Source organism: Mytilus trossulus, chromosome 2 (genome assembly GCF_036588685.1).
Source record: "Mytilus trossulus isolate FHL-02 chromosome 2, PNRI_Mtr1.1.1.hap1, whole genome shotgun sequence".
Lineage (NCBI taxonomy): Eukaryota > Metazoa > Mollusca > Bivalvia > Mytilida > Mytilidae > Mytilus > Mytilus trossulus.
This window is the reverse complement of record NC_086374.1, coordinates 64955828-64976736: the sequence shown is the minus strand read 5'-3', so window position 1 is coordinate 64976736 and position 20909 is coordinate 64955828. Positions and strand designations below refer to the sequence as shown.

At 33.2% G+C, this 20909-nt stretch overlaps 1 long non-coding RNA gene across 1 annotated transcript; it reads right to left on the bottom strand.

The window, feature by feature from the left end:
* Nucleotides 1-4539: 4539 nt before the first annotated feature.
* On the bottom strand, nucleotides 4540-8454 carry LOC134707787 (uncharacterized). The gene is made up of 3 exons (XR_010105765.1): nucleotides 8282-8454; nucleotides 5841-5998; nucleotides 4540-4650 (listed from the first exon to the last, which is right to left on the bottom strand). It is a non-coding gene; the product is annotated as an uncharacterized LOC134707787 (long non-coding RNA).
* Nucleotides 8455-20909: the final 12455 nt, after the last annotated feature.

The window sequence follows — 20909 nt, the reverse complement described above, 5'->3', positions numbered from 1 at the left end:
TCCTGCAGCGCCTGCATACAGAGTATATACCTTCCAATTGAAACAATATTCCCGAAGTTGTATTTCCTATCAGTATTTCCTTGAAAGAAGATTGCTGCTAACAAGGAAGCTATAAAAGACGGACAAAAGATACCAAAGGGACGACAGTCAAACTCATAAATCGAAAATAAACTGACAACGCCATGGCTAAAAATGAAAAAGGCAAACAGACAAACAATAGTACACATGACACAGCATAGAAAACTAAAGAATAAACAACACGAACCCAACCAAAAACGAGGGAGGATTGCATGTGCTCCCGAAGGGTAAGCAGGTCCTGCTCCACATGTGGCACCCATCGTGTTGCTTGTGTGATGACATATAGGCGAGTGACTTATTTCAAAAAGACGCTTAGTTAACGACTTTAATGCACCCACCTAACATACGGCTGTATTATATATCATTCGAAAGCTGATAATCTGTACTTTCTATTTTGCCCGGTCGTAAAAAAGTCGTTCGATGCATTTTCTGTTAAATCAAGGTCAAAGGTCATGAAAAAAAATTCCAATTTTTACGATTATTAAATAAAACGCTATTTTCTTATTCTTGTACCCTAAATTTTTTCAAAAGATCATATGAACTTTATAGAACATGATACATAATTTCCAAATCAAATGAAAAAATAAGAAATTCGATGTGCAAAATTTCCCGAAAATTGAAATTTATCACAAATCCTAAAAAAAAGATTTTTTTTTCAAAAAGTAAAATATAGCTTGGGGAATCGATATTTGTATGCTAAAAAATAGACACATGTATATATTTTAGGTCAAGGAATATTTGTTTTGTAATTTTAAGATGTTATTATTTATTTTTGTTCATGGAACAGCCTTCTATTGAAGTGTTTGCAGTTGCCCAAAAATCTACCATCTTCAAAAAGCGATCATTTTGTTAATTTATGTTAAAATAGCACATCGCTTATTGAGAACATCATGGAGGAGAATGAGATTTCATAATAAAAGAAGGGATATTTAAAGTTAGAACATAATATATGCGAGGTAATTGAGGTTAAACTGTTTTTTACTGAGTCAATTTTTTTTACTTTTTGTAATTATGTTTAAATGCAAACATGACTTTGCTACTAAATCGTAGGCAACATTGAAATAAGTAACCTTGGTTAGAAACACTTGGTTGTCTAGAGCGTGATGTAAACGAACTAAATAAAATGAGGCTGTTTCTTAATTAGTTTAAAATCGTGATATATTAAATCATATTAAATGTGTTTAGAAGTTTATTCGCTTTAACTATTTGAATAAAAGATGCTTTGAGAAATTTCTACATAAGCTTTTAAAATACATAAGCATGTCATTGTGGATGTAAAACACTATAATCAGTGTATAATAACAAAGTGACAAAGTTAAATACTCTTTTTTACCTTATAAGATCATTCGCTGTTTTAGGAGTGATCGTTTTCATGGTATACTGTGTTTTGTGGACTGTTGTTCGTCTCTTGGACTTTAACTTTATTTTGTTCATGGTTTTAATTAACTTTATTTGATTCATGGTTTTATATGTTGATTGTCCCTTTGGTATTTTTTTTACTTTAAAGACATTAAGTTGCAGTAATGAAAATCGGCCAAAAATCTCCTCAAAGTAAAGTGAAGAAGATAAACGCAATAAGACAAATATCCGCGAAAATACTAAGTTCTTAATTTGCTCACGGTGATATATATATAGAACCAAATCGTTATCATGATACATTTAGCTACACTAATCTATCATTTAAAACCTTTCACTACTTGAATAAGGACGAAATATACTATAGGGACATCAAACTCATAATTAAAAACGAACTGACAAAGCCGGGCAACAAACAAATAAGACAAGCAACAGTATACAAAACACAACATATAAAGCTACAGATTGAGTAACACAATCTCCCCAAAAGATTTTGAGTGAACTCTGGGCTCCCAAAGGGTAGGCAGATTATGTTCCACATGTGACAACCGTCTTACTTTAAACATATTTATTTATAGTGGATTGGGAAACAAGTTTTGCAACTTAAATTAATCTCTTTTTCACTTTGCGTGAGCAAGTGCTACCTTGTAGCGGCATAAGTTTGCTCTTTTTCGAAATCTACAAACGTGTGTTTAACGTGCAACAGATATGGCTCTCTCTCTTTACACGGGTCAGCCATTTATCGTCCCCTTCCGATGGACTTTCATTGTTTCTTTAAGACCATACTCACAAATGGTGTCTAGTAGAGCCGAAAATTCAGTCCCTGAAATTTTCATCACGGAACGGGAATCGAACCAGGAACCTTTGTGTTAGTAGTTCGATGCACTAACCACTACACCACTGCTCTCTTTTACCCGTCTTGTGGCTCATTTCCTAACTCGGTGCCAAGCCTTATTCGGTTGGTGTAATTCACGGCAGAGATGACGGCAATTTGGTTACGTCGATGGAACTTATCAGTCGTCATCTGGCGAAACAGATATCTTATAATTGTCAACCAACTCGTAGTGGCGTCCATGAAATTTTCAAAGGGCTGATTTCAACTTTGCATTTGAACTCTGGTTTAGAACCATGTTTAAACCACCATTTTTCTTCAAATGTCCTGTACCAAGTCAGGCATATGACAGTTGGTATCGAATACTCTGTTTCTTTGTATGATGGCGTGTGTTTTTTTGTAGCAGTTCAGTGTTTCTGTTATATCGTTGTGTTCCTCTTATACGAGAACTATGATGATATAAAATGAACACTTTATCATACTACACTACCAATAATTTACCTATACTTTTTTGGTACATTTCTACCCTCGTGCATATCAGTACTGTTAGGAAAGACTGAAAACTTATAATGTTATACTTTCAATGAAATCAGTACTGATTTTGTCAGTACTGTTTTAGTACTGATTTTGACAGTACTGTTTTAGTAATGATTTTGACAGTACTGTTTTAGTACTGATTTTGTCAGTACTGTTTCAGTAATGATTTTGACAGTACTGTTTCAGTACTGATTTTGCCAGTACTGTTTCAGTACTGATTTTGACAGTACTGTTTTAGTACTGATTTTGACAGTACTGTTTCAGTACTGATTTTGTCAGTACTGTTTCAGTACTGATGTTGACAGTACTGTTTCAGTACTGATTTTGACAGTACTGATTACGTCAGTAATGATTCAGTACTGATTTTGTAAGTAGTGTTTCGTTACTAATTTCTTCAGTACTGTTTCATTATAACACTTTTTAAATCAGACTGTATCTGTATAGTGATGCCTAGTTGTTTTGTATACTTGGGGTGGGTTAATTGTTCTCTTTGACACTTACCCCATTTCCATTTATTTTTTTTATCGTGACATGTTAATGTTTTCGTTATGTTTTTTTTTATTTCTCTGATTTTTGTTGTCCTGAAGTGGTTCAGCTTTAGATCCAGCTCCTCGACAGTTACTTTAGCTTTTTTTTTTTAAATATTCTGGCTTTATGTCATATTTATTGTCAGAATTGCATCTTGTGTGGTCTACAAGGTTTATGTTTTTAATACTTATTAATACTTCTATTTGACAATACCATATTACATGTATTTATATCTTGCTTCAGTCAAATCAGAACATATTGAACATTGGAACTCGATATATTACTTTTGAGAAGATGGGTGGATGGATTGATGTTATGTGATCCAGTGGCAAGTTAAGTGCAGGAAGAGGACATGATACTCAGATATAAATACAATGTAATTAACATATTTTGTACAGAACTAGACCAATAATGCACTGAGCTCCTTTTTAACATGCTAGTTCACCACAAGGAGAGAATCTGCTATAAGACATGTCCCCCTACATGAACAGGTACCTTCAGACTGAACAGTGTATGTTTTTCTCCTTTTACTGTGAGCTGAGCGAATATTCAGAATACGACCACTTTTTTTAGTCTAACTTCTCATAAATAAATTTCCAATCATATGCTCAATGTAAGATTTTTAATGGTTAAATACATTTATTGACAGATTTCTTTTTTTTTTGTATACATAAATCATGCTGCAATTTCATTCACTTGTAATGAGTGTATTGTGAATAGTAACTTAAATACATGTATGCATAACTCTTGTACTCTTTCCTATAAAACTGCAGAGCGTATTTTACGAAAAGAATATATGAAATTTAGTGCTTCAATATTTAGGCATCCCGTTAACGGGGAGTTGAAAGGGTGAGAACTACATTACTCAGTATAGCATGTTCACATGAGGACTGATGACTTTCAGAAACTCTTGGTTTGTAGTTCCTCAGAAATCTCTGATTGATTTGAATCTTACAGACATACAAACAAAAGTTCATTTTGTAAAATAAGCATGAAAATTTAAAGAAAGATTTCCAACAGACTGATTAATGTCTGACGGAGGTCATATATGGTTTGCTTTTCAAAATTAATTTTTATTGACTGAATAAAACAAGCTGAAGAACTCAAATTTTTGTTCTATCTTCTTATCAACTGCAATAACTTCTATCGAAATACAATAAACAGTAATCTTAAGAATGAACAGCATTAAAAAGTAAAAAAATGTGTTTTCTCTCTCTCAATTTAATGGGTTTTTTTAATAACTGTTTCATAATTCTGCTTCAATGTTATTTCCCATTGCTCTTCCTATGCATGTGATATATATCTTTGCCAACTTGTTTCTGGAAAGGAAAAAGTGGATTATAACATTTTTCATTTCTCATTTTGTTAAAGTCCAATAATAAGATTAAACATAGGTCAACCATGACATAATGTGAATCAGTGTACATGCATTGCTTAAGGTGGTATAACGTTAATTATACAAGGTTTATATTATACAGGGAGAAAAATGAAAGAAAAAAAATGGAACAATGTTTGATTTACCTACTTGAAAACTGGCCTTGAAGTCATTAAACTTTCGAGTCAGTTATTTACGCAAACTCCAAAATCAGCAAATCAACCAATCAAAATGCTGGATTTCAATTTTCGACCACAATTTTTTTTCTCCTGGCACTGAGAAAATTTTGTATGACTTCAGGGTCTGATCTTATACGATTTGGAGAAGAATTTTAGCGTCCCAAGTCTGGGTTCATGGCAAATATCCATGTTTTCAATACGGGCTGCACTTTTAACATTTTTAATTTGTTTTGTTATAAATTAGGTCGTTAATTTTTCTGAATTAAATTGTTTCATATATTGTTTATGTCATGGTCTTTTGTAGCCGACAATACGGTATGGGTTTTCTCATTGTTGAAGTCTGCACAGTTGTATATTATTGTTCACATTCACATCGTCTCAAATTTGGTTGATAGTTGTCTTCGTGACAATCCTACAACTTTTTATCTTTTTATACATATGCAATAGTTTAAAAATTAAATAAAAGTATTCTTTTTGTGAATTTTTTCATTATTAGTACCAGTAGAAATTCTCATTATAATAAAACACTATCTTTTAAATCTGTTATTCGGTTACAGAGAAGGAGATCTTTGTTTATATTTCCTTTAGGTTCCTAAGTTCAACTATGTCCTGCTGTAACACTCTGACATCTTTGGATCGGCAACAAAACACATATGTATTAATATAATCTGATTATTCGAGCACAATATCAATGCAATCTGTGAAACAGTTAAATGAGAAGTTGTGTGTACGGATATGTACTTCCCGTAGACTTCTTTGTTAACTTTAATGATATATTTCAATTGTTGAAGAATTGTATTTCTACTCTTTATTTTTTTGAACTTGCTCGTTGTTGGTTTGTTGTCATATGAACACACTACAACATTTCATGATATTGAAATAAAATTATAGGAATAACTGCAAATACTTACTTTAAAAAAATCATAATTGAGTGTAAAACTATATATATACCTACCTTTCAAATTATTTCAATGTTCTACTGTCACCTTTCATACCAGTTCTATCTCTATCTCATATTTTATCTCTTCATGACAATTTTTAGTCGTTGATCTATAACTTTATTTTCCTCATAGACTTAGTCTTTGTGTTCTGGTGGGATCCATTTTTAGATACCTATAACAATAGATCATACTGCATCAAATACTTTGCATGCATTTATAAAAAGTTGTTTTTCCCAACATGCATGTTATGGTATTAATTATGGACGTAACACTTTGTAAATTGTCCTTTGAAAAAATACATCATGAGATAAAGTTTGTATCGATGATTTACAAAATTCTGTAAAGTGGTTCAGGAGTTATTGATGACACTTACGTGGGACATAAGGACAAGATATGTTCCATATGTGAACACATTCTCACTAAGAAAATGTCACCAGAAGTGCAAGTCAGTCATCACAACGGATAATGTTTATGTGATACAGTAAAAACAGTAAAACCATTGGTAGTAAAATTGTGCGGGATGTTTAATTTTCAACAAATGTAAGATTGGTCACCTTGAATCGGATGCCTAATATAGCATGTATAGAAAGAGAGTGCCATGATCTCTGCAGGTTAATAACTATTGCAACAACTCTTTGAGAGGCCGTCGGTGGCCTTTTGTCTGAATATGCAGCAGGGCAAATTCCTGTCCACCTTCAATATGCTTTCGTTGTCCAGTGGCAGTCCAAGTTTCATTGACCTTCTTTCACCCCAGATGACATCTTTTACAGGACTTACCTATTGAACTTATTTAACAATTGTTTTGAACATGCATGTAATATTTGCCACTGGACATTAAGCAAATTTTTAATACATGTACTCTAATATGTTATTATTTTTAGGAATCTCAGTAGGATCATTTTAAACTATGGGGATTATCCTCTTAAAATATAAATATTATTCATACAAAGTATTGCTCAATAATTATGTGTCGGATTACTAGTATTCGTGTGTCGGTCCAATGGGTCGTCGGACTAATAGGGCATCAGGCTATTGGGGAGTCGGACCAATATGGTGTCCGAACAGAAAGATTTAAAAGGCAAAAAAAAAATTAAAAAAATGTGCAACTTATAAAAGGGTCTGGTCTGGAAGTGGTTTCTTCATTTCTGTATTCTGTAATATTCTATATCATTTTTCACTTTTTATTATTAATTTTGCCTGTTATTCTCTTTTCTTCATATTCAAGCACCACACTATTATCGATTCTTCATTGCTTCTGTCTACTTTATAACAACAATGGGAATAATATGAAAGCCAGCCAAATAGGACATTGGAAAATTGTCTGTTTTCTGTTTCTTGGTTTATTCTTGCTTGTCGTTGGAGACAAACTTTGTCTTTCTGTCTCTTTAGTTTGTGTGTATTATTATAAATTAAACGAATGTAACACAAATTTGTGTTACATTCGTTTAATTGCTGTTATTTAATCTCTTTTTAACAGAAGGAAAAAACTAAGATTAAATATAATCAACAGAAGTATAAAAAAAACTATGAACTAAGTCTTTGAAGTTAGATGCATGATTTTTGTTATTAGTTGTTAGTGGCTTTGAACTAGCTGTCAGTAACTGCAAGTACTCTCAGATCTGTATTTAGTGACCTTTTTTGTTGAGTAACGGTAACGTCCATTATGTTTTTGTTACTGAGATGTATTTCTATTTGCATTCATCTGTTATTTAAAGTTAAATAAGCCTTTTTCAACTGAATTTTATAGTTTGTTGTTATGTAGTACTGTAACAACTCTGTTCCAGGGGGAAGACCCTAGCATGTTTAACCTCATCACATTCTGTATATATGTTCCTGTCCGAAGTCAGGAGCCTGTAATTCAGTGGTTGTTGTTTGTTGGTGTGTTACATATTCATTGTTCGTTCATTTTTGTACATGAATAAGAACGTTAGTTTTCTTGTTTGAATTCGTTGACATTTGCCATTTTGTTGCCTTTTTTAGCTGACTATGCGATATGGCTTTGCTCATTATTGATGGCCGTATGGTGACCTATATTTGTTAATTTTTGGTCATCTGATCTGTTGTGGAGAGTTGTGATTATTCCGCTCATTTTGGGTGCCATGATTGGCAAATAAAATATATGTTGTTGCTGTTGTTGTTGTGTTGTTGGCAATAATACGGCATCTTTTTTTATAAACAAATATATATATATATATATATGTAAATCGAATGTTCTGTTCCCTTATGAACCACATAAATTTGAACTAAATTCTTGAAGGGAAAGACATTGTTTTTGTATAAATGTCAACAGAATATAGAATGTTGTGTCAACAGAATACAGAATCAACATTCTGTATTCTGTTGACACAGTATACAGAATGTTGATTCCGGCAAAATATATGATCTGACAGGATGCTCACGGAATAAAACTTGTGATGGAAGAAGACATAGCCTACATTTGACTTGTAAAACATACATGAACAATAGCAATCCGTAGATGATTCGAAAAGGATCCGCCATCTCTGACTTGTCGTAACAATCGTCTCTTTCTGTAACTTTAAGAATTTCTGCAAGTGGCTGGTAAACCGATATTTTCTCTGCTGTATTTCTATATCCTATCCTTCCCGGCTGATCTACTGTTGTCTCAAATTTTGCCGTTGATGTTATTATCGTCGTCACAAAAGCGCGTCAATATGGAACATACAATTGCCTATTGTAAAACGTTTATGTGATTGGATTTACAGATGACGTCATTCATTGTTTACAAACGTTATATTTGCACTCGCACTGACATTTCAACAGTTCAACAGTTCAAACTTCTTCTGGATTGAATACCACAATGGGATTGAAGGTAGATCAAGGTATAGTAGTACATTGAATATTTTAAAACTGAGAAAAGTGTAGCATATAGCTAATTCAAAACATATTACGTTAGTTAAAAAAACAGAATACGCGTTACACAGTGGCGGACCTCTGGGGTTCCGGGGGTGGGAACACCAAATTATTCTGGACGTTCAATGCATTATTTATTCTATATAATACTACTTAAAATATTTTATTTCCCCCATTTTTTCGCTATAATTATGAAATCTTTAGGGGACTGAGTTGGAACCCCCCTTTTTCCTTTTATCCAGAGTGTTTGGAACCACAGGCACTTGTTTCTATCCTAGTCCTATGACCTCGGGGGCATCATTTACTATTTCTATTTGCTGTTCTGATATTTTCTTTTTACTATCAATGTGCCAAAAAAAAAATTGGAAATATCAGTATAAAAACGTTAAAAATTGAATAAGAATGCGAAGTCATATGATATAGGACTAGTCTCTATCCATACGAAGGTCGACCTTCGTATGGATAGAAACAAGTGCCTTTGTTTGGAACCCTCTTTTAAAACAATGGGTGGATCCGCCTCTGGTTACAGAACTTTCTGTAAATGTCAAAATAGGTATAAAATCGCTTTTTGGATACATATTATTACTTCTTTGCCAAACCTTATTAAATAGATAATAGTATTAATATTTGTCAAATTGATATTTGTGATTAGCCTGACTTTCTAAACATATGATTGGATAAAGGGAGGTGCGGTACACCCCTCGGCGTAAGGAGGGGGAGGGGTCCGAAGGTTGGACCCCTTTTTAACGATAAATGCATAAATTTGAAAAGGGAAATCTATTTGGAAACCCTATCTCCAGATTTGGAACCCCCTTTTAAAAATGTGTTTCCTATTTTGACAGGATTTTTTTTTATAGGGCCCAATGCTTCATTTAATTTGGGAAACATTTTAATATATAAGTCCTAGGTGCCTACAAAATTATTTCATCTCGCCACATTGACTGCTGTGTTTGTTGCTGTTCAGTTGTTGCTGCATATATGTATATTTTTATATATAAGTGATCTCGTTTGAAATGATTTCACAACAACATTTCTGTTACTTCTGGTTTTTTTAAATATTTTTTTAGCATACTATGCGATCTGGGCAATGCGATATATGGGTTTGCTCATTGTGCATTTGATGTGGTAAAAATCAGGGGCGGATTCCGGATTTTTGAAAGGGGGGCGAAGATTTTAAATTTTGCCGAGCGGAGCGAGTCGGATTTTTTTTGGGCTAAAAAAACATAAAATAAGTGTTATATGCACTATTTAAACGGTTTCTGGCTTGGGGCATGCATATTTTATAGTTGCTGTAAAGTGTAAGGGTTGGACATTTTTTATGCTGTATTCTCCCTATTAATTGTCTATCATAAAATGATAGTATTGATCCAAAGCTATGTACTGATATATTTGATGTAGGACTTGTCAGTAAAAAATAGACATGGAAATTAGATGAAATTTACAATACGACCGACACGAGTTAAAAAAGACAAACAAGCAGTTTTTATCAAAATGTTTGATTGATATGTTTCACCCAACATAACTTAGGGAACCGAAGTGAGGGGTTCCAAATCCAACAATTAAAGACTACGAACGTGTCTGAAATGACAACGAAGTTATGAATGACGGTCAACAAATGGAGACATAAAAGTCACACCTAGTAGGCAGGTTGCATGCAGTCTGGTCTTGAAAAAAGTATTCAATATATATAAGTCCGGCAAAACAGACATTCCAGTCAGACATGCAAACCCCGGCCACAAAAAAATACGCCCGTTTTTATTCATCATGTTCATTTCATGCTAAATATTTTTGTTGGAAATTTTAGTTTTTAATAGCAAAAAAGTGGACAAGACTATTGTTTTCAATCCAGATACGGCCAAAATTTTTGTTTAAGGCAAGAATCAGAGAGTCATTTTTTTTCTCTCAAATATCTCAGACTGCCTCCTCAAATCAAATGGTTCGTACCTGAGACTTGAAATCTTTCTAGAGCTTATACTGACTGGGGATCATTATTCAATTTGTTAAACATGTTTTCGTAGGTAAATAATATTGTGGAACTTTTTTTTCATGAGAGTGTTATAGTCTATAGAGTATTTACCATTACTTTCTGTTTAGTGGAATAATGAAATAGAAGTCAATACGTTCTTGTTCAATCCTGTGTCGCTTTGAAGGTTTCCTGATTGTCATGACAACCTCAGCCTAAGCAATGTGTATTACTGTAATTTGAATTTCAAAATGACCGAGTGCCGTTTTTTCAACGCACTGGTCAACTCCACCATAGCAAATCACATGACTTTGACAATCAGTAAATACCGGCCAGCGAAAATGTTATCAGACGAAACTAAAATTTGCAGGTTCAGTGAAAATGATGTAATTATAAATGCCGGACAAGAGGTCTTACTTTATGGGGAAAGGTTCAGAATTGGCAGGGGAAAGATGATAGTGAGGGCTATAGTGAGTCAAATATAAATGAGAAAGCCAAAGGGGAGCAGGAGGTTAATATTAATTGGTGAGGAGATGGTGGTGATTGGTGGCACAACCAATGAGATTAGTAGTGTTGAAAAAGGTCTTCACATATTATTTGCTCCTTGTGGGAATACTGGGCTAAGTCATGTCATGGGTGCTGAAAAGGAGGTGTCAGATTTCAGGCAACTTTATATGGACAATCCTTTTCTTGAATGCATTCTAAATTAACAAAACTGATAACTTTAAGCTTTCCCCTGATATTTATAGGTGCTGTTATGACATTATCCCAGATAAGGGGGAAAGGTTGACCGCTCACAAAAACGTTTAACCCTGGCACACTCATTATGTGCCTGTCCCAAGTTAGGAGCATGTAGTTCACTGGTTGTTGTTGGTTCACTTCTGTCATTTTCATTTTAGATTATTAAATTGTTTTGTAATCAAGTACATGTAGCTATATATATAGACAGTTAGTTTCTTGGTCGAATTGTTTAATATTTCTCATATCTGGCGGGCCTTTTATAGCCGACTTTACATTATGGATTTTTTCTCATTGATGAAGGCCATATGGTTGCCTTTAATTGCTTACATCCACTGTATTTTAACTTTGTTGTATAGTTGTCTTATTGCCAATCATACCTCATCTCCCTATTTTCATATTCACTACAAAGACAAAGGCCAAATGACAAAAAAATGCCTTGGAGCTACAAATCAGAAATGAAAGCATTTCTTGGTCTTGCATACCATTTACTAATTTATATTGGTTAACAGATCCAATAATGGTCACTTCAATATTTTCTTGTACAATGATTAGGGACAGCTAGGTATACCCATATTTTATGGTACCTTCATTTCTCTGACCATCATGGTAAATGAAACTTGATTAAGTGAACAAAATGTTGATCCTTTCTGTAATATTAAACCTGTTGTTTCATTAGTTGAAACTCTAAAGATCAAAACAAATGTCTTGTTAATTTAATATATATATTGGTCAAGTTAAATGTGTAATAAATGTTGACCAGTTTGCAAGAGGTTAAACTACCTCTTTGCCATTGTTGACTACACTTTAAACAGGGGTGGCTGACCAATACATCTAGTATTAATTATTGTTATTATCAAAAAACCTTGCAAGGGCTCAAAAAAGTATGTTTCATTTTACTTGGGATAGTTAAATTTGTAATGCCTACATAATTATTATTTACCATTCATCCAACCTAAAATTTCTTCAGTTGTCTTGTTTGCTGGTAAAAAGGATTGATAAATAGATATTTTGTGCTGGGGTAAGCAGGGGAAGGCCATTTCTAGACATAAGTTCACACACATGCCTTCAAACTGGAACAATAAAGAGAAAAGTCAAGTTTGCTGTATTTAATTTGTTCTTAATGTTTATTAAAATTTTATTGTTGAAAGTTCATAATTTAGTTATCAAATTCTCTTAGTTAATTGTAATACTGATTATATAAATGGGAAGATATTGCTTATCAAAATCTAAAGTTTTGTGACTTGATATGTGAAAAATGAAACTGCACTGAATTATCAAGAAAGGATGAAACATATGACAGACATGTGTAAAGAAATCCATTGTGTAAGTGATTATTCTTCACATGCTTACAATGTATATATATATGATAACTATTCTAAAGTATCTATCATAATCAAGATAGTAATTTAATATATTGTATATACTCAGTGATTTAAGGTTTTTCAAATTACACAATCAGAAAATCTAGAACAAAGCTGTTGCATATTGGTAATAGAGGAAGTTGAAAAAACACCAAACCTTTGAAAAAAAAAGACCAACTACAAAAGTACTTGTATATATTATAATGGTTGACCCTGGTAAATTAATTAATCTATTTTGTTTTATCTACTTATAAAAAGATCATGACCAACTATATTCTGCTTTTTTATTCTTCTAAAATAGGCAGCATGTACTAATTGAACCAGAGACGTATATGTCTGATTGCACTAAAAAAAAAATTTTTCAGCAGATTTTTTTTAAATTTTTTTTTATAAAGTATTGTAATGTTTACCAGGGAAAATGAAACAACAAACATATCTTGTTTGTTTAAAAACACTCTTTAATACCAGTGTTTTCAATATCAACAACGTATCCGTAAATGATCGTAAAACTGATCTATCACTTTGAAAACGAGTAGTCGTTCGTCGATTGACAGAGTTGTCTTTTCATCAATACAAAATGGCGGTCGGAAACGAAAAGTCAAACGGTCAATTTATGAGAGAAAAATATTATCCGTTTAAACACATTTTTAACGTAAACAAGTACATCCGAATGTCGACATTTTGGCAACATTGAGCTAACAAGGTAACAAAAACTGATCTTTCAAGCATTGTAAAGACATTATTCTTTGTTTTAATTTTAATTCACTTGGAAAATCTTTTACAGAGCAACCTTTTGAACTTCTGTATCAGTTGTTTAGGCGATCTGAGACTGCGTTCTCGAGTTAGAGCACGTTTTTCAATTTGCAACTTTTCTTGAGGCACCGGTCACGAAATTAATTCAGGCTAGGGAATCTGAGCGTGCAAATTTGCCTCGGGCACAGAAACCCGCGGAAAAAATAAATTCAGTAGTGAAAGTATTAATGAGATCATTTATGAAAAATACATTATTCTGTATCCACCTTTTATAAAAAGCTGTTTTTCCATCAATCATAATATTTTCATTTAAAAACAATGGTTGAGACAACATATCACTTGGGGCTGTGGTCAGAGGTTCACACAGTGAGGCAAATAATGAAATTACATTTTGCCAAAAAGGGTTAAATTCTTTTTTAATTTCATTGAGTGCTGATTTTGATAAATGCCAAATATTTTCTCCACCATTCATTTCAAGGTGATCTGCCAATAGAACTTTCCATGAGGAATAATTTGTGGGGTCTAAAACTTTTTTAACCCATGATAACTTAAGTGATTTTCACAGTATAAATGATTCAATATGTGGCATTTTTACACCACCATCCTCGTAATTTGAGATAAGTATATTTCTTTTAATTTTGTCCCCTTTACCATCCCACACAAATCTGTATAGCATAGCTTGTAACTGCTTTAATGATCTTTAATATATCTGGGGATTGATCTGGTAAAACAGTAAAACATATATATATATATATATAAAGTAGTTAGCGGGACGGCTGCAGTGCAGGCGATTTGGTGTCACGATATCACAGTAGCATGGGTTCGAATCCCGGCGAGGGAAGAACCAAAAATTTGCGAAAGCAAATTTACAGATCTAACATTGTTGGGTTGATGTTTAGACGAGTTGTATAAAGTAGTTAGTATATATTTTAATGTCTTTCGTCGTTGATTCACGGATCTTATTATAAAGAACACATAAATAGACCGATGGTTAAAGCTACACGTGTATGAAATACTTGCCACTGGCAAACACCAATACTTTGATGATGATGAATTAAATTATCATATCTTCCTTTTTTTATTTTATTTAGAAACAAATTTCAACTTTGATTGATTATAATATTATATATACATGTAGTATCAGAAGTCCAGTCCATTAGTGATTACTAGACTTATGGCAGTATATAAAGTAATAAGTAAATTTTGATGTCATACCATTCCCATCCATAATTGTGCATTCTTTTTATTTTTACATAACACAGAAATGAGGAAAGTTTTAACATAAGATAATTTATTGTAGCCTAGACCTGTTGGTGACCTTCTGCTGTTGTTTTTTATTTGGTCGGGTTGTTGTCTCTTTGACACATTCCCCATATCCATTCTCAATTTTATTATTTATAAATTCATTACATTTATTTTCCTCAGAATGATTAACAGCAATGGAGACAGGAGCAGACATGGGAATGTTCGATGTGAAAATTGAAGACCTATAAACAAAATGATGTATCTAGACAATATGGCACTCATCAGAAAAAAAAACCAACATTTGATCATGAACCATTGAATCCTGAGTTTCGTACAAGTACCAAAACATTAAAGGTGGATGCTTATAATGAGCTCATATTAGAACTAAAGTGTCCTCTTCGATAACCACTGTACATGTAAAAAGACACATCATATCCGGGACTGAATTGAGGAAAAGAGCCAGGAAACTGACATTCAACAAAGCATTCCAAAGAAAAGATGGCATAGGGGGAGAGCAATGAAACATGATACATGCAAAATTAATTGTTTCTTTGATTGTTTTATTTATGAGCTTTAAAGGGTCATAAAATAACCAAGGGGCGTAAAAATGACAGAGATTTTTGCCACAAACTTCACATGTTGGTATGACATTGAATGTTTTATTATATATTAAAAAATGGTTATGAGAAATAAAAGAAATTCCAGTTATGATTAAAAATAAGGTAATCGAGAGATTGTTTTGTGTTGATTATAATGCATTGCCTAACATAGTAACATATAACTGCATTAATTACAACATATTTTAAGCAATAGCAAAATACCAAAAAATGAACAGTATTGAAGATTCTAATCTTGTTTGATATATATATAAATTATGCGCTATTATACAATTGCTACTGTAAAATATCAGCCTTGAACCACAGTGTGAATCTTCCTGATGTCGAGTGCGTATTTCTTTTTATAAACACTGAAAGACAGTCACAATCAAAATCAAGAAGTAAGCTAAGAATCACAAAACGAAAGGGCATTTACAACAACACATTGAAAATTACATATATAAAAACAACACGAACTCCATTAAAAACCGGGAGTGAATTCAGGTGCTCCTAATGCGTATTATTTTTATAAACACTGAAAGACAGTCACAACCAAAATCAAGAAGTAAGCAAAGAATCACAAAACAAAAGGGCATTTACAACAACACTTTGAAAATACATAAAAGACAACACGAACTCCATTTTAAACCGGGAGTGAATTCAGGTGCTCCTAATGGGTAAAATCCGATAAACTGCTTATCTTGCTTCATTTCTGTTGTTTTCTCCTTCGCTTCAATAGTATTTCGATAGACGAGAGTAAGCTTGATAATTTTCCTTGGTGATGTTCACGTCGCTAAAAAAAATCTGCGCAGCAGGGTGATATAGTCTAAGAGAAAAACGTAACCAGCTAAAAAAGGATAATAATAATATTGTCACAGAATTATCAAACCTATATTTGGATACCAATTGTACTGAGATGCACATTGTAAAAACTTCTCTAATGATAAACACTTAATCAGAGATATCTACAAAAGATACAAAATATGCCACAAATTATTATATAGCATACTATACTTACCGAGTTTAAAAGTTTTCAGTTCCAAATATTTTTTGAAACAATACACATTCAATTTAAAAAGATTAACAACACCAAATCTACTGAAACAGTACTGAAAATAACAATACCGAAATAGTACTGTCAACATCAGTACTGAAACAGTACTGATAAAATCAGTACTGAAACAGTACTGTCAAAATCAGTACTAAAACAGTACTGTCAAAATCAGTACTGAAACAGTACTGTCAAAATCAGTACTAAAACAGTACTGTCGAAATCAGTACTGAAACAGTACTGACAAAATCAGTACTGATTTCATTGAAAGTATAACATTATAAGTTTTCAGTCTTTCCTAACAGTACTGATATGCACGAGGGTAGAAATGTACCAAAAAAGTATAGGTAAATTATTGGTAGTGTAGCATAACAAAACCGGAAATCTGACTTTCATCGATCAAAAATGTTTTTATGACAATTAAAAGATAAAAAGTTGTACAGTTTAGGTAATTAAAGATTAAATGGGTATAATCCCGTATGTAGTTGTAGTTCTGTGACTGCTTTTAAAGTATTCTCAGATTTGGCGTCATTCAATATATTATCTAGATCATATCAGTAGTAAAACCTACGGATCAGGATCTTTCCATGTCTTGATTTGGACAATGGTTGTTTTATTTCGTTGGACACTTAAATTCGTGGATCAAGTCACCCACGAAAACCACGAAAATTGGTACCCCACGAATAAAAGTACTTTCACAGTAGTTGATGCGTTTCCCTAGTTTTGTGACCCGGATTTATTTCAGTTGCTAGTAAATCGATTGATCACTATTGCATAGCGGTATACTAAAGTTGCCTTTATTTCAAAAGAGATGCGGCTCAATAAAATCGGTCTCCTCCTTTAGTAGTATATATATGCAGGCGTTGCTATAATGTTGTTAGATGGAAATGAGAAGTTTTAATTTTGTAGTAACGGGTGGTTTTATGGGTTGTTTTATGCACCTTGCTCTTGTCGTAAAACTTTTTCTCAACCAACCCTCATCATCGATTTCAAGATACGTGATGGAGTAAACTATATCTGTTGAGTCATTTATTTCCAATTTCCATGGAAAATACGAGTCCAACATTATCACAAATTTTGCGCTCTTTAGTGAGATGACATCATCTATATAGTGGAAAGTGACGTTTCAAGATAATGAAAGCTTCTTATCAGTCGTCATCAGAAACTCTTGCATGAAGTCATCCTCGTATGAAAAATGAACTAGTCATTCAAGCTATTCAGGAAGTCTTGTTGTAACTAGAATCTTTGCGTATAAATGGATATTTTTTCTTCAAAATTATTCTTATTTTATAAATTAATACATGTAAACAATGAACAACGCAATTCAAGCAATCAAGAAATCAAGTTTTATAATGTGTTTACTAGTTTTTTGAAATTCTTTGAAATTTCAATTTTCATCAATTTATTTTTATTTAATTTAGTCGAAATTTTCAATTCACATAAAATAAATTAAATGGTCTTTTCACTACATCAATATTTATAATGAAGCTACAAATCAAACTATTATAAAAGTCAAAATATGTTTATTTCAGTCTGGTAGTTACAATGCAGATTGCAATTCTCGTAGTTTCAACCCCTTTATTTCAAGCAATAAGATGATTCGCGCACATATTTTTTACTCTAAATTTTTCAGATTCTTAAGAATTTGTTTATTAAATCTTATATTACCACATACAATGTTTAAATAGGAAGAAATTCTTAAAAGCAGTGTTTTCGCAGATGGCGGTATTTTGGGCAACTGTATGAGTTGTTATGATTTGCTGTTTGATTAAAAGTAAGCATACTTTTAGGAAATTTTATGATGTCAAAAACTTCTTTGATAGTCATTACCGGGTATTACTTAGTTTAAAGTGATTATGAGTTGCACCAGAAAGAAAAATTTGGGTTTTCACACATTTTGTTAACTTTTACTCAAATTTCAGGAAACATGTGCGCTCTGTCAAAAACACGCTTTAAATATTAAAAAATGCATTTGAATAATGACTGTTAATCGCTCTGCTAAAAGTTTAAATTGTTTGCATATGTAATTAAGTATATAAAAGTCATATAATGTTATCAGGCTGAAATCTTCAAAAATATGCACTTATTCGTCCTTGGCCTTTGATCTCGATTTGACGGAAATTGCAACGTACGATTTTTTTACGACCGGGCAAAACAGATAGTACAGATGTGTAGCTTTAAAATGATATATAATGTAGCCGTGTGTTAGGTAGGTGCATTACAAATTTAATTTTATGGTTAAAGTCATTCGCCTAATATATCTATCAAGAGGTACAAAAAAATTCATGAGCAATTTTGCTCGTTTTTCCCTAAAATTGAATTGAAAAAATCGAACGTCAAATCTTTGTGGAAAAATATTACAATTATTTCAGACCTATGGGCGGTACAGATCGGAAAGTACGCACTGCCAAACAGGAAAACGGCATATAAAAATGCTAAAACAATCTAAATGTTCATATAAACCCACAGGGAAGGTTATATTATACTTAAACTAGCTAAAAATCAATTGTATGGTACAAAAACTTTCATATTTAAAAAAATCACCACGGCCGTAATGAAAAACTAAACATTTAACAGTGTATTGCTACCTAAAACCAAGAGTTCCGAATGGTGAAGTTGAAATCATCCCTTCGTAAATTTTACAGACACCATCACGAGTTGGTTGATCGTTATGGAATAAACGTTTCACAGATGATATCGGATATGTTCCTTTTGTCGTAACTTCTACCCCTTTCCCTTTTCACGAATGTGACCTACCGAATTAGACTATTTACCGGATTTGTAATAACATATGGAAACAGTGGTTGTCACATGTGTAGCAGGATCTGCTTACCCTTCCGGAGCACATGAGAACTCCGTGAGTCTAAACGTAACAGACGGAGAGCTGAGCGAAAATGGCGAGAAACTGGTTTAGAGATACACCGACAAATCTTCAAAGAAAGATTTTCAAATACTGGCAAACTTTTACATCAAACTAAACAAGATTTCTTCTCCAAGAAAATCGAGGATTGCTCAGGTGATCACAAACAACTTTTTAAATTGTCAAACTCATTGATGGGTAAGCAGCATGATATTGTTCTACCAACCTCAACATCGAACACAGAACTGTCTAATAAGTTCGCACATTTCTTTATCAATAAGGTCACCACAATCAGAAACGTATTAAGTCAGCAACATTCCTTTAACAGAGAGTTATCTTTGGCTGAAGACACTCCGTTTAATGGTGAGCCTTTGGTTTGTTTCAAACGCACAACTAACGATGAAGTTTTTAAAATCATCAGCAAGTCACCGAAAAAGTCATGCGAGCTTGACCCTCTGCCGACGCATATTTTGAAACAAAATATGGATTCTGTGGTTCCATGTATCGGTAAAATCATTAACACTTCGCTTGAACAATCAGTAGTGCCTTCAACATTTAAAGAGGCGCTAGTAAGACCTTTGTTAAAAAAACCTGGACTTGATAAGGAATTGTTTCGGAATTATAGACCAGTCTCTAATCTTCCTTTCATCTCAAAATTGTCGGAAAAAGTAGTGGATAAACGTCTTGATCAGCATTTTGACAACTACAGGCTTCGTGATCCTTTACAATCAGCGTATAGGCCACATCATTCAACTGAGACAGCCCTGCTTCGTGTTAACCATGATATCGCGGAAGCACTAGATGGACAATTATCAATGGTGTTGGTATTACTTGATCTTTCAGCAGCATTCGATGTGATCGATCATTCAATATTGTTTCAACGGCTCGAACATTCGTATGGGATAACTGGAAAAGCATTTAATTGGATTCGTTCTTATCTTACCAACAGGAACCAGCGAGTCGTTATAAGGTCGGATAGATCAAACGCCAGTTATCTGCCATTCGGAGTTCCGCAAGGTTCAGTTCACGGAGCAAAACTGTATTGTCTTTTTTCGAGACCAATTGGAAATATATGCCGTCGTCATGGTTTCAAATTTCACTGCTATGCAGATGACACACAGGTCTACATAACAATCAAACCGCTCGATGACTGGAAAAACTACGTTAAAAGACTTGAATTGTGTTTGGAAGAAATTGGCATTTGGATGTCAAACAATCTGTTGAAACTAAACCAGGATAAAACAGAACTGATCGTCTTTTCATCGAAACATCAGTCGTAGAACATGCCTGTTTTCCAACTTAAAGTAGGTGAAAATGTCATCAATAGTGTCACATCGGTACGTAATCTTGGTGTTTATTTTGACAGCCGTCTTACCATGGAAAAACAAGTTGCGTCTATCGTAAAATCGTGTAATTACCATCTGTGCAACATTGGACGAATCCGACATTTCATCTCTACGGATGCTTGTAAAACTCTGGTTAATTCCCTTGTAACTTCCAGACTTGACTACGCAAATAGTCTACTCTTCGGCGTTAACAAGTCTCAAATTGAAAGGTTACAGAGAGTTCAGAACACTGGAGCCCGTCTTGTTACGAAAACTAGGAAAAGAGAACACATTACACCTATTCTCGCTGGACTGCA